The 13,585-nt window shown below is 44.2% G+C and overlaps 2 protein-coding genes across 3 annotated transcripts in view; both read right to left on the bottom strand.

Annotated features, from left to right (window-relative positions):
• The window catches only part of RNMT (RNA guanine-7 methyltransferase), a 542,662-nt gene extending 541,557 nt beyond the window's left edge, over positions 1-1,105 (bottom strand). The window contains exon 1 of the mRNA XM_063451606.1: positions 1,094-1,105. The gene's annotated coding sequence lies outside the window, so the exon portion shown is untranslated. The remainder of the gene's footprint in view (positions 1-1,093) is intronic.
• The window catches only part of LDLRAD4 (low density lipoprotein receptor class A domain containing 4), a 585,185-nt gene that overhangs the window by 413,123 nt on the left and 158,477 nt on the right, over positions 1-13,585 (bottom strand). The gene's annotated exons all lie outside the window — the stretch shown is intronic.

Here is a 13,585-nt window from a genome sequence, read left to right as displayed (position 1 = left end):
TACCCAATCAATTATAGGGTTGTGTTTCACCAACCAGGTGAAACCTAGAACAATAGGAGAAGAAGGGGAATGCAATATCTGAAATGTTTTCTTTGTGCAATATCCTCACAGACATATACAATTCCTGGGTTTCATGCGTGACAAGAGGTTTGTCTAATGGTCTACCATCTATGGCCTCAACAGCCAAGGGTGTAGCCTTTTGGATCACAGACAAGGCAGCGGAGTTGGCAAAATCCTGGTCCATTAAATTGTCCACTGCACGTGAATTGATCAAGGCATCCGTGGTGATAGTGCTACCATTGATATAAAGTATGACTGGTATAGTTAGTCTAGTTGTATTAGCAGAAGGGGATAATATCATAACACACAAGGCCGACCCCTGACTAGGCTGTAGGCACTGGAGTTTTCCAGACGCCTAGGACATTCCTTTTTCAAATGTCCCCTTTTAAACGCAATAAAGACATAAGCCCTCCTTTTGTCTATGGGATTTCTAAGCCGATGTTAACTTATTGGCACCTAATTGCATGGGTTCTGTTGGTGGAGGCGGGGGTGGTAAGGTGAGTAAGGCTGTAGACGGCAGACTCGGTACTGGATAGGAGTATAACCTTCTTTGAGTCTCTCTATGAGTGCGTCTCTCCCTTATACGATTATCTATGACAATACAGAAATCTATTAGATCCTCGAGTAAGATAGGCAATTCTCTAGATGCTATCTCATCTAAGATATATCCAGCTAAGCCCTCCAGGAAAGCGGTTACTAGAGAGTCATTATTCCATACAACCTCTGATGCCAAAGTATGGAACTCAATGGTACAATCTGCTACAGATCTGGATACTTGCTTAATACTCATCAAATATTTGCCTGCAGAAGTGACTCTACCAGGCATGTCAAATGGAGAGGAACTCAGTATAAGAATAAAAAATAGAGGAACTAGATTCCCAAATAGGATTGGCCCATGCCAAGGCTCTATCCGACAGGTGATTTATTAGAAACGCTATCTTAGACCTATCGTTAGGATATGAAACCCACGACATAACATAGGATCACCACTATAGCGTTGTGGAGGTGTCATGTGGACAGCATGTGCTGGAACAGCAGGCACGGGTTCAAGAACAGGAACCGGAGAGTCAGCAGCATTGTCCTGTGTATCAGGCTGTAAGTGAGCAGTACGCATTAAGATAGTTTGCAAGGCCTGGGCAAATTGATCCAAGCGATGATCAATTCCGTCCATCCTTGAGTCATAAATGGCCAACTATTGCGATTTGTTTGTAGGTTCCATAAATATAAAAGCCCTGTTGTAACGTCAGGAATCCAGGAACCAGAACACACAGACAGAATCACAAACAAGAATATTTGTAATACCGGTCCTTAGAATGGCCGGGTTATACAAATAAACAGAGTCAGAATACAAGCCGAGGTCAGAGGATTACAGAGGTAAGGAATAACGATTAAACAAGCCGAGGTCAAGGATTAGAGAGAGTAGGATAAACGAGAGACAAAAGCCAGTCAAGGTACCAAATGCAGCGTCAGATTGAATGCCAGCAGGGATCGCGGCACCCGGAGCTCCGGCAAGAAGCAAGCAGGCAGGAAGTCTGACAAGGTGCTCCAAGAAAAGATTACTATCAAGGAAGAGATGTCTGGCATTATGACTATTCAATTGAGCATTGGGAACTCTCAATTCCCCCCGCATGCTCCTCCAAAATTAGTATTTCATAAAGACAGACAAAATTTGACACTACGCGGAGCTACCGCCATCATGCCTTGTCATTTGCTTAAGCCATCACTAGAAGACAGCTAGGAGGATTCTCCATAGACCTCAATGCTTTACTCTTGCGCATGCGCCTGTGTACAGTGCTGAGATGGGCTACTGGCAGCGGAAATGCCAAGAGCTGAAGAAATGCAGCAGGAAGAGGATTGCAGCAACCATGAGGGACTGTTCCAAGTAAATAAATCTCTCTGGGTCTTCCTGCATCCAGCTACCAGACCCCAGGCGTTGATGTCACAATTGGGGGTCATTACATATTATGCACAATATTTAAATTGCCCTGTCTCCCCATTCTCATCAAAATTGTAAGCGCCTCTAAACCCTTTGTCATTGTTGCTGCCAAATACACATATGCACATCCCTTCACGACAGCAATCTGCATGATCCATTTGACAGATCCATTTTTTGCTTATTCTTTCCTTATTGTCTTTAGTGCATTTATTTTTTTGAATACGTAATAGTCACTGCATTTGGAGTTTTCTCTAAAGCAGGGAGATTTTTGTTCAGTAAGAGTCACAGAAATTCAGATATCGAAATTAATCACTTTGAGAATGGATTAGGGATCTAAAAACCAATAAGTTTAAGTCCTGCAGACTCATGCAAGACATGGCTGAGAAATTCTTGGTTTTACTTCAAGCCAAGCACCCTCCCCCCACTGATTGTTATTTTTCTTTTTTCCGTGCAAATTATTTAAAAAAATAAATAAAAATAAAACATATCATAATTCCAGCTACAATCTGAATTGGAAGCTTTGGGATGGCTATTAACATTCCGCACAATTGTTCTAGATACAGAGTAAAATCTCAAGTTTGGGCCATTTTCCTGCCATCCTGGCTTTTTCTCCACCTCTGCCTTTAACAACACTATAAACATGAAACACCTTGACATGGTCCCAAAGCATCATTGTTATCTTCTGCACCTGATATCAAAACTCTCAATGTTGAAAATTATGTATTTGAAAGCACACATTTAAAATGATCTCAGAGTTTGTAATCCAAAATGAAGAAGAATGGTACAAAATGGATCAAGTAATGTTTCACAAAGAACCAGTTTTCAAACAGTTTAAAAATTAGTACATAATATGGCCATATAGCGTGGGCTCTTGTAGGCCACGTTCACCAAGTCAATATTCTTTGGTGGAACGTTAATAGGCGATTACTTGGGCAAGGATAAAATATCAATCAAAACAAGTCATGTTGTTGCTTATAAACCAGAAATGTAAATGAATTAAGCTTTTATTATCTTTTCTATTCCCCTTGCTTATTAATTTACGAAACAACCAGCATACACAAGTGTAAGATTGAGTTTACAGAGAAATAAAATACATATAAATCTATATTGTTTTATTATCAGCTGGCATGACTGAGCATTCACACGCTGGAGCAGCACAAGGCTTTTAGGGGAATCTTAAATAACATATTGTGATAAACGACTAAAGCAGGACCTCTGGGCAGATCATCTAGCAAAGATGTCATTCTGTGTTACATTACAAAGTCAGCACGATCATAGAGATTTATTGTCTTAACCTCAAGACAGAATTGTCCAGCATCATCTAGCACTGAAAGGAGACTAGATGATTAATTGGGAAGGACTACCTTCCAACATTAAAGCATTTACCAGAAAAATGATCATCACCAATTGCTTACAACATGTTGCCAAATTTTGTGGTGCTCCACACGATGGGGAAAAACAGCTAGAATCGCAAATCCAAAAATGAGCGAATAAAGTCACTTCTTAAATTACCAAGTCTAATTTAGAGCTGCACATAAAACTCCAAAGTGGTTCTCTTTACAATCTCAACGTAAACAGATGTGATCTAAAATTGGCACACAACTAGAGATGCACTCTACAAACGAAAGGCACAACTTTTCACGTGTAAAGTAAGTGCAAAAACAAAAGTGCATTAATAATTATTAGTATCACAAATTATTTCTTCATAAGAGTGTGTTTCGTATATACACGTAGAGAGTGAGAGAAAAAAGAAAATAGCAATGCAAGATATAAAACACTCAAATATGTACATATCACAATATCTAGTCAATGAAAAACGGCTACATGTGAAATGAATTGAGGTAAATTAGATATGCTGACCAAGTTAAAAAAAAAAAACATTTAAAAAAAAAATCACATTTATTGATATAAAAAATTTGAATAAGTGGGGGGCATGGCTAGCCAGGCTGCACAACAGACGTGTTTTTATGGAGCTCCTGCTTCACCGACTTAAAACAGACTATAACCGCCACAAAAAGCAGGGCAAATACCTGGAAACCACGTTACAGCAAGCATTAAACCCCCAACAGAGAGATGGGACGGAAGAATAAAAAAATCGCCCGCCTGGAGAGTCCTTATCAGCCTGATATCAGGCGCTCCTTCGAAAGGCCGCAACCGCCTCCACAGCCTAAAATGGCGCCGGGTAGGCCTCGAAGCGCCAGCGACTCCGACTCATCCAGAGAAGGGGAGAACCCCCAGGTCACAACCCTGGACGCAGAAATCTCTGAATCCGAAGCATCAGACCCTGATGACTCGCCCTCCACGAAAGGCGACATTAAAAATCTTCTCCTGGACTTAAGGGCGATGTGGAAAGCAGATCTGGCAGGGGTACGAACAGAGGTGACCAGCGTAAAAGAGCGGCTGGACAAAGTTGAGACCCGAGGGGGTGAAAGAGACACCTTGCTGGCTGAAGCCAAAACACGAATAGATACGTTAACGCTGCAACTTCAAAGACCACTCAGTTACGGCGCTGGAAACCCGCCACCACAAACGAAATATCCGCATCCGCGGAGCCCCAGAAGAAATAGACACGGAGGCCCTGCTGACATATGTAAACAACATGGCGCAGTTAATGGGGGCGAAAAAAGAAGGCGACACCTGGCCGATAAAGGCAGCATTCCGGATCCGAAAAGCCCCGACTGCCCCCGCAGACGCACCAAGGGACATAATAGCTGTCACCCGAGATGCGGCAGTTAAAGCTACACTAATGGGCTACTCCAGGAAGAATCCCACCATCACAGTGGACAACCGCCCTGTGCAAGTCTTCGCTGACCTCCCGTTTCTAACCCTAGTGGAACGAGGGAAGCTCATGCCGATCACCAGACAATTGAGGGACAAGGGCATCAGGTACCGCTGGGGAGTGGCGGGTACCCTAGTTGTCCCACTAAAGGACTCAATCTTGACACTGTCTGCAGACGAGGACCCTGCGGGATTCTTTCAGGCCCTGCAGCTACAACAACTAGTACCCACAGATGGCATGTGAGAAAATATGAACTGTGAAAGTAGTACAGAGACAGTGCATGTTAGGGAGCACGGCACCCGCAGACCTTCTTACGGACTTGCAAGGGTCACAGACGGTAACCCACGCAGTCACCGCCGAACGGTGGACACAGCCCCCCTCATCTCAGACTCTGACGGCACTTGAGACAGAAGAGGCATCGAGCTACAAGTAACCCGACGGTCTCTACGCCTACAGACTCAGGTTTTCTCCGCAGTGACTGACCACCCCCGAGATGCATATATATATATACGTACCCAACTTAACCTCGACAGACTGCATGCAATATAAGGCAAAACAAGCTGCAAACTATTGTAGACTTTTTTTTCACCTGTATATGTGTATTTAACCAACAAGTGAACAGTCTGGCCCCACGTTTAAATGCCTAATTTTTACTAAAAACTGTAGATTGCTTACTATGAGGCTAACTAACCCTCTTGCACTGAGCACACATACTATAGGTCACGATAGGATGTAAACTGCTGTTGATCATGCCTTCACTATATTTGACACTCGTATGTTTTAGACAGCAAGTAGCGTGTCTGACACTAAGTCCGAGGGCCCAGGTCATGTCATCATGGCAGAATTAGATTGTTATAGATTGTTTTCTCACGCAGATTGTAAATGTTATTTTGCATGTCAAGATGTTTCCTGCACTAAGACAGCTGCTACCAGATATATGACTACAGTTATAATGGTTATCTCCCGTTCGGAGGAGAATGCGTTTAAACTAACAGATCACCCATTTTGCAGCTATGACAGGGTCTACCTTAAGTGCCATATCCTAGAAAGGCTTTACCTGATAAAGCAGAGCACCACCGGCGTACATACCAGGGTCGCAGGGGTCGCGGCTGCGACCGGGCCCGGCCCACCAGGGGGCCCGGCCGCCCCTGCGACCCTGTATGTACCCACTGGGCCAGCCTCTTCTCCTGGGGGCCCCAGGAGCCGGCCACCTCAGGGCCCCCCGAGGCTGGCCCTGCTTACACCCGGCGGGCAGTCAGGCTGGCCGGTGCGCGAGGGGGCACTCTCCCCTGAGTGCTTCCTCTTCAGCTCCCTCGCAGTGATGACGTCATCTTCCGGCGACGGCATCCCTACGCGGCGCGCGAGGGAGCTGAAAAGAGGAAGCACTCAGGGGAGAGTGCTCCCTCGCGCACCGGCCAGCCTGACTGCCCGCCTAGGAGCCCAGCAGCCCCACTGGACCCCAGGGAATCCCCTCAGCACTCCAAAAGGTAGGGAGGCTGGGGGGATTAAATAAAAAAAAACGTGTGTGAGTGTTAGTGTGTGTGTGAGTGTTAGTGTGTGTGTGTGAGTGTGTGTGTGAGTGTGTGTGTGAGTGTTAGTGTGAGTGTGAGTGTTAGTGTGTGTGTGAGTGTGTGTGTGTGAGAGTGTTAGTGTGTGTGTGTGTGAGAGTGTTAGTGTGTGTGTGAGAGTGTTAGTGTGTGAGAGTGTTAGTGTGTGTGTGAGAGTGTTAGTGTGTGTGTGAGTGTTAGTGTGAGTGTTAGTGTGTGAGTGTGTGTGAGTGTGTGTGTGTGTGAGTGAGTGTGTGTGTGTGAGTGAGTGTGTGTGAGTGTGTGTGTGAGTGTTAGAGTGTGTGTGTGAGTGTTAGTGTGTGTGTGAGTGTTAGTGTGTGTGTGAGTGTTAGTGTGTGTGTGAGTGTTAGTGTGTGTGTGAGTGTTAGTGTGTGTGTGAGTGTTAGTGTGTGGGTGTGTGTTAGTGTGAGTGTGGGTGTGGGTGTGTGTTAGTGTGAGTGTTGGTGTTTGTGTTAGAGTGTGTGTGTCTGCTAGTGAGTGTCAGTGAGTGTGTTACTGTGTGTGTCTGTTACTGAGTGTGTGTGTGTGTTGGTGAGTCTGTTTGATGTCTGTTAGTGAGTGTGTGTTTGTCAGTGAGAGTGTATGTTTTGTAAGTGAGTGTGTATGTATGTCTGCCGCTGAGTGTGTCTCTGTCAGTAAATGTGTGTGTCTGTTAGCTAGTGTGTATGCATTTGTTCATGAGAGTGTGTGTGTGTCTTCAGCACTTACCTTTCTCCAGCGCCGGACTCCCATGGCGCTGGGGATCTCTCCGCCTCTCAGCTCCGAATGCGCATGCACGGCAAGAGCCGCGCAAGCATTCAAACCGCCCATAGGAAAGCATTGCTCAATGCTTTCCTATGGACGTTCAGTGTCTTAAAATGGCGGAAGCGCCTCTAGCGGCTGTCAGTGAGACAGCCACTATAGGCTGGATTAACCCTCCGTGAAACATAACAGTTTCTCTGAAACTGCTATGCTTTCAGCTGCAGGGTTAAAACTAGAGGGACCTGACACCCAGACCACTTCATTGAGCTGATGTGATCTGGGTGTCTGTAGTGGTCCTTTAAGTGTGTGTGCATCTGCATGCACTGGCGTACATACCGCGGTCGCAGCCCTGCAACCCCTGCGACCAGGTGCCCGCCGCCATGTGTTGCTGCCCCGGCCTGCGCAGAGTAAGCGCGAGGGGGGGGGCCCACGGATCAATTTTCGCACCGGGGCCCCATGGGTCATGTGTACGCCACTGCAGAGCACATTTCATATGTATAACTATTCTGCTACCAGATGTATGACTACAGTTATAATGGTTGCCTCCCGTTCGGAGGAGAATGCGTTTAACCCCTTAAGGACCAAACTTCTGGAATAAAAGGGAATCATGACATGTCACACATGTCATGTGTCCTTAAGGGGTTAAACTAAAAGATCACCCATTTCGCAGCTAGGACAGGGTCTACCTTAAGTGCCTTATCCTAGAAAGGCTTTACCTGATAAAGTAGAGCAAATTTCATAGGTATAGCTATTCATCAGCGCACTCATAACTCAACAATGATAAATGACTAGTTTAAACTGTTTATTTTAAATGTAAATTGTGCAGAGTACCACATATTCTTGTCTCATGTGCCATGAAGATGTATCCCATGTACACTTGTCAGATGTTTATTTCGGCTATTGTGGCCAATTCTCTGTGTATGTACATTTCTGCACACCACAAATAAAGAATTAAAAAAAAAATTTAAAAAAATGTGAATAAAAAAATATATTTTTTAAAAAAGTGGTGTATTTGGGCAGATGAGACTTTATATTTCAACACACACAAGGGCACCGCAAAATATTTACTCAGTGCTATGATCATAGCACCGGGAACCTTGCCTCCATCTCCCTCTCCCCTCTCTGGCCCGCTAGCACTGTAATGCCTTCAGCTCCACCGGGTTCTCCTCTCGCGAACTCTGAGCCTTGCCCCGGTTACCACTTCAATGCTCCGAATCTCGCGAGAGTGAACTCTAGCAGCTCCTGAGGCTAGAGTTCACTTTCAACACTTGGACCACCAGGACTTCTCCACCGGACCACCAGGGATTGCCTTGTATTGTCCCCCCTCCCAGGCAAAGGTAAGCAGGGAGGGGGGATATCAAAATTATTATTTTTTTTATTAAATTTTTTTTTAAATTATGTATATTACCGTATATACTCGAGTATAAGCCGACCCGAATATAAGCCGAGGCCCCTAATTTTACCCCAAAAAACTGGGAAAACTTATTGACTCGAGTATAAGACTAGGGTGGGAAATGCAGCAGCTACTGGTAAATTTCTAAATAAAATTAGATCCTAAAAAAATGATATTAATTGAATATTTATTTACAGTGTGTGTATATAATGTGTGTGCGTATGAGTGCAGTGCGTATGAGTGCAGTGCGTGTATGAGTGCAGTGCGTGTATGAGTGCAGTGCGTGTGTGTATGTGTATGAGTGCAGTGTGTGTGCGTATATATTAATTGAATATTTATTTTCAGTGTGTGTATATAATGAATGCAGTGTGTGTGTGTGTGTATGAGTGCAGTGTGTGTGAGTGCAGTGTGTGTGAGTGCAGTGTGTGTATATGAATGAAGTGTGAGTGTGTGTGATGCAGTGTGTGTATGAATGCAGTGTGTGTGAGTGCAGTGTGTGTGTGAGTGCAGTGTGTGTGAGTGCAGTGTGTGTGAGTGCAGTGTGTGTGAGTGCAGTGTGTGTACGAATGCAGTGTGTGTATGAATGCAGTGTGTGTGAGTGCAGTGTGTGTATATGAATGAAGTGTGAGTGTGTATGAATGCAGTGTGTGTGATGCAGTGTGTGTTTGTGTATGTGTTGGTGGGGGTGGGCATTTAATATATTATTAATTCTTATTTTTTTTATTTTTTTTATATTATTTTTTTTTGTATTATTATTTAATTATTATTTTTATTTATTTTTTTAATTATATTTTTTTTTCGTCCCCCCTCCCTGCTTGATACATAGCAGGGAGGGGGGCTCCTTCCCTGGTGGTCCAGTGTCATTGGTAGTTCAGTGGGGGGGAGAGGGGGACTGGCAGAGCTGTACTTACCTTTCCTGCAGCTCCTGTCAGCTCCCTCCTCCTCCGCGCGGTCTGTGCAGCTCCCTCTGTCAGCTCCCAGTGTAAGTCTCGCGAGAGCCGCGGCTCTCGCGAGACTTACACTGGGAGCTAACCGAGGTGCTGAACGGACGGTGCGGAGGAGGAGAGAGCTGACAGGAGCTGCAGGAAAGGTAAGTACAGCTCTGCCAGTCCCCCTCTACCCTCCACTGAACTACCAATGACACTGGACCACCAGGGAAGGAGCCCCCCTCCCTGCTATGTATCAAGCAGGGAGGGGGGACGAAAAAAAAATATAATTAAAAAAATAAATAAAAATAATAATTAAATAATAATACAAAAAAAAAATAATATAAAAAAAATAAAAAAAATAGGTTTGGCTGATGTTGCCGCACGTCCTCTTGCAGCTGGCTGGCTGGGGTACATGCTGACGGTGCAACAGCAGTAACCGTAGGGCTCTTGGAGGGGTGTGAGGTGTCGGAAGTCCTGCTCCGGGTCTTCCAGGAGTGCTCCACAAGCTCAGCGGCAGCACTGGCAGTGGTGCTATTGCTGTCCTGGACCTTTGTTTCATGTCAGCTGAGCAAACAGAGTAAAACTGGTCCATGTTAACTACTTCGAGGGCCTTTTCAACAGTGTCCACCTCGTTCCCCTTCCACCAGTCCCACAGAGCATGCCCACTCCTTCACAAGTATTATGACAGCATACCAGGCAAGAAGGGTTCGTTTGAGGGCCTGGTAGCCCCCCTGTTGCTCTCGGGGGACAGAATCGCAGACTTCCCTGGCTAGCAGGCTGTAAAAGATGGCTGATGGCAAAGTTCTGGAGGAACCCATCAATGTTATCCTTGAAATTATCGAGCATAGAAAAGCTGTGGATGAACACTTTAATCGTGGCCCTCTGTTAGGGCCAGATGGGGCAAGGTGACTTGCTACGCTTATTCTCAATGTTCTGGCTGTTACAGAGTATACTAACTAGCTTGTTTCACTGGCAATACACTTCAATGAATATGGTTCTTTAGTAGATCAGCATGACTTACACTAGACCTCAGAAAGAGACAAGACCACATGCTTCTTGCTGCCAACTTGTTGAATCACTTCATTTTGGAGCTCCCAGCTTTTATTAAAAGACCACAGCACATAAAGGAAATGTATTTACACCAATGAGAATATGCACTGGGCTGGGGTTAGCACATACACATGGATACTATATATATATATATTTACAATAGATTTGAATTATTTTAACGCCAGCCATTTGTCCTTAGGTTTTTATTTATTGGGTTGTTTCAAATCCCTAATATCTCTATCTACTAATTTAAGGAAAGTAAAATTGCAGACAGAGATATTAACAAATTAGAGAGTCACAAACATATAAATGCACTTAGCATTTAGTAGGGATCGTCCGATATTGATTTTTTAGAGCTGGTACCGATAATCTGTGAACTTTCAGGCCAATAGCCAATAACTTACCGATACCGATATTCTGTACATTTACCATTTCGAAAAAATAAACAATCTCTACACAAATCTACTGTTAACCAAACGTGTTTATTATTTATTTAATTTTTTGCAAATCTTTTTTTTATTAAGGTAAATGCACAAAATATACATGCCAGTCAGACTTTTTTATGTTTTCAAGAATATATTTGTGTGAAGTGGATGAAGTGATAGTATTTGATTAGTGAATGCAGTGTGTGTGTGTGTGTGTTTGTGTAGTGGATGCAGTGTGTGTGTGTTTGTGTAGTGTTTGTATATAGTGAATGCAGTATGTTTGTGTAGTGTGTAAATAATGAATGCAGAGTTTGTGTAGTGTGTAAATAATGAATGCAGAGTGTCTGTTTGTGTAGTGTGTGTATAGTGAATGCAGTGAGTGTTTGTGTAGTGTTTATATAATGAATGCAGAGTGTGTGTTTGTGTAGGTATGTAATGTGTGTAAAATGGGGTGGGGGGCATTTTTATTTTTTTTTACTTAAAAAAAATAATTTTACCTGCTCACTGAGGGAAGAATGAGGTCTATATCACAGAGGAAAATTTTACTTTCATTGATTAATTAATGCAGCATATAAGGCTGGGATTGGGCTCCAAGTGCCTGTTTTACCTGATTTCACTTTACATTTAGCTGTTTTTCCTTGTCCAGATATTGTTCTCACTTGAGTGTTTACTATATTGCACTATTATTACTTATATAGCGCCAACAATTTTTGGGCACTTGTACTCTGTACATATATACAGAAATTGAATTTCCTATGCAGAAATAATCTGTGATGCTGATAAGTATTTTTTTTCTTTGTCATTCTTTCTTTTATTGAGGCAAGCAGGTGTACGTTACAGAAAGATAAAAGGTTAGTTACGATGCACAAGTATAGCACAATGTCCTCACAAAAGTGAGCTTAAGTCCCCCCTCTCTTTTATATTTGAGAGTAATAAAAAAAAAATGAAAAATAATAGAAATATAAACACAAGAAAATAGGAATATAATGGAAGTGTATGAGGGGTATTAACCTGTGAACTTGTAATGTTATACTTCCTCCTGATTTATGTACAGGTGGGGAGGCATTAGGGTACTAAGGAGCTAGGGTACAAGGCATCCTGTATATAGCTTGCGTCCCGGGACACCAATTACCCTCAGTATCCAAAAAGCGTTGGGGAGGCAGTCTTGGCCATTTGGCAAGTCAGTGGGAAGGTGATAACTAGGTGAGTGGTGGGTGGGGGTTAATACAATGCACGGTAGGGACGCATTACAAATAAAATAAGGAATATGCTGTGGGACCTATCATTTAGTACAGAGTGGAGCAGTGGGGGGGGGAGGAGGGAGGTAGGCACGTTGTGCACCATTACAAGACTTTTAGACGGTAAAGTCCAAACAACGATTTTCATAACATTGAAAACAAAAAGATAAACCGAAATGGTGGTAAAACTTAAGATATCTGACTCAGCCCAGTACTGCGCTCACAAACAGGTGTCTGTCCCAACATCAGCCAGTATCAGCTACATCGTGAGATGAATGGCACTGCCTTGGAAATGTCCCAGGAACATCTTGGTCCGCCTGATAGGTCTGTGGGTGAGGGGAGGTCTAGCTTTAGGAGGAAAGTTGCAGAGTCTTTCGCGGAGGTAAGTTGGTGGGTGCGACCATCTTTAGTAGCTAGCAGGGTGCGTGAGGGTCCCCATTTGTAGGCGACTCCTGGTTTAAGTGACTTTTCTCAGTGACCGTCTCCAGGCGAGGATGGACTGACAGAGATCCTGTAAAAATTAGAGCTACATCTCTTCTAATTGATAGTGTGTTTTGTTCTTTACTGCCTCCTGGACCGCTGACTTGTCTCGCAGCAGGAGGAAGAACACTAGCACATCATGAGTGGCCCTGGCCGGAGCCCTGCCAGATTTTGGTAAGTGGGAAGCAGCCATCCAGCTGGATACATTTTGCGAGGCCAGTAGGCGACGCACAAAGTGCAGCAATTCGTGGTCATAAACTGTTTCGGCAATACCCCTGATTTTGAGGTTGTTGCGCCTCCTTAAGTCTTCCAGATTGTCTAATCTGACTTGTACAGATGTATGGGCTGCTTGTAGTTGTAGTGGATCAGCTCTTTGCAGCTCTAGTGTTGGTGGGCCATGGGGGAGACATTTTCTTCAGTTGCCCGCACCCTTGCTGTAACCACTGTAATGTCTTCTCTGATTATGTCAAGGTCGGCATTAAAGAAGGCCCGGATATTATTCATAAGTGCTTTAATGTCTCCTTTTGTACGGGCTGTTAGATCCTCCATTTGCAGAGTGGCCACCACCCCTCTGCATGGGGGAGTTGTCAGGGGCGCCCATTAACCCGTCCTCAGAGGAGGAATAAGGAGACTTGAGCAGCGCCATCTTGGGCTTAGGCCCCGCGGCTGCCAAAGGTTGCTGATTTTGCGGGAGCCATCCCCCGCCAGGGTTTTGAGTTTATTTGACTTCTTCCCCATATTATCTATAGTCGTGGGGTGTCTTGCCAGCCCAATTTGCGGTAAGTAAGCGCCGTAGGATGCGGTTATGTGGAGTAAGTAACGGAAGCTCAGGCGCCATGCATCTGCTCCCTCCGAGATCCAAACCACGCCCCCACCTGCTGATAAGTATTAATGCACTTTTGTTTTTAACAACTTTGTTTTAAAAAAGTTGTGTCTGTTAGATTCCTGAAAAGGTGTGCCATCTGTTTGAGGAGCGCACTTTTAAC

The sequence above is a fragment of the Pelobates fuscus genome, chromosome 4 (assembly GCF_036172605.1).
Source record: "Pelobates fuscus isolate aPelFus1 chromosome 4, aPelFus1.pri, whole genome shotgun sequence".
Lineage (NCBI taxonomy): Eukaryota > Metazoa > Chordata > Amphibia > Anura > Pelobatidae > Pelobates > Pelobates fuscus.
The sequence above is the reverse complement of the archived record's forward strand: the minus strand, read 5'-3'. Positions and strand labels throughout refer to the sequence as shown.